This window comes from Lepidochelys olivacea (genome assembly GCF_965140295.1).
Source record: "Lepidochelys olivacea isolate rLepOli2 genome assembly, chromosome: 19".
NCBI lineage: Eukaryota > Metazoa > Chordata > Testudines > Cheloniidae > Lepidochelys > Lepidochelys olivacea.
The window spans coordinates 775,526-777,140 of record NC_140429.1 but is presented as its reverse complement, the minus strand read 5'-3'; the positions used below and the strand labels follow the sequence as shown (position 1 = coordinate 777,140).

General features: G+C 48.1%; 1 pseudogene across 1 annotated transcript; it reads right to left on the bottom strand.

The window, feature by feature from the left end:
• Nucleotides 1-940: 940 nt before the first annotated feature.
• Nucleotides 941-1,382, bottom strand: LOC311510183 (small ribosomal subunit protein uS9 pseudogene; annotated as a pseudogene). Its single transcript has one exon. The product of its transcript is annotated as a small ribosomal subunit protein uS9 pseudogene (transcript).
• Between the last annotated feature and the right edge of the window lie 233 nt (nt 1,383-1,615).

Genomic DNA, 1,615 nt, shown 5'->3' with positions numbered 1-1,615 from the left:
CTGAAACATCGCTTGGCACGAGCGGAACCCGCCACACCGGTGGGTTTGATGCTTGCCTTAAACTTGTGTTAAATCACATTTCCTGCCAAGCTGCTGCAGCAAAAGGCGGCAGCCTTTAAACACACTCATGGCTCCGGAGGTAAGAGGACCATACGCATCACTGGGGTTGGTGGAAGGGCCTGGCCGTTAGTGCTGTGTCGTGTGTCTAGTTTATTCAGTGAAATCCTGTCCTTTTTGGAGCCCAGACAGATAGATTCTTCCGCTCTCTGACAATCAGGAAACGTTTCCTACACAGGGCTCCAGGTCTTCGGCTAACGCACTCGACAATCAAGTGCCCCGTCCTGTCCTTAAAGGGACACCTCCCATTAGCCAAATCCAAACACTACCACAGTATTACAAGTAAACAAATATTAACACAACACCCAAATGTACTTCAAAGTACAACGCTTTTGTAATATAAAATAGTTTCAACAATTATTCTAGGGTCCTGGAACTAACTTAAGGGTGTTCCCCATATTACAGGTATCATACCGAAAAACTAAACAACAACAACGCCAACCCCTCTGCGTTAAAGGAGTTAAAGTACCCACGCACCCTGGTTCAGCCCCCTTGTGCATATGCATCATGATACAGTCTTTAATTATGTGATTCCATATTACTCTTTTCCCACACGGGGAGTCAGCAGGGTTTGACTCCAGGACCTTCAGCCCAACCTCTTCCACTTGAGCTAAAGGAGTGGCTGGTAGGAGCAGTAAGCTGTTATCCTCTGTGTGCGTTAGCCCACAGTGCAGGGCACAGCACTCTTGGCCTACAGATTACATAAGCATTGGAGAGCCAGCTGTGGGAGGTTTTTTTTTGCCCCTGCCCCCTAGACTTAGAAACTTGAAATATTTATTAACTTTTCCTCATATTTATTGCAAGATACAAGGGTAAAGAACAATTTTAATGGTAAGACTTCTGGTAGTGTGCATGGGCATCAGGTCCACCAAACTTCTTGGACTTGCAACGACGAGGATCTGCAACCGGTAAGGTCCTATCATACTGGATTAAGATGTCCTTGATTTCCTTCTTGGAAGCTTCATCAACATACTTCTGATAATAAGCCACCAATGCTTTGGAAATAGATTGACGAATTGCATAGATTTGTGCTACGTGGCCGCCACCCTTGACACGGACTCTGATGTCAACACCAGCGAAGCGTTCCTTGCTCAGGAGGAGAACAGGTTCGAGCAGTTTGTACTGCAGGGTTCTGGCTCAATCATTTCCAGGGGTCTTCCATTCACTTTAATGAGACCATTTCCTCCTTTGCAGTGAGCAACAGCTGTAGCTGTTTTCTTCCGCCTGAAGACTTGGACGCCCTGCAGGGGCCCTTTGGCCGGCATGGCTCCTCCTTCCACCAGGTAGGCAGAGTCCTGAGTTCTGTGCCTGGCTCTGGGGGCAGACTGTGGCCTAGTGATTACAGCTAGCTTAGATAGGGCACATTCAACCAGGAAAGCAGCCTGGCTGAGATTTGGCTCTGTGGTGGCAAAAGCTTGGGGTTCTAGTCCTAGATCTGCTTGAGGTGACCTTCCGCAGCCTCTCAGCTACCCTCTGTGTGAATGGGGGGAATGGCACT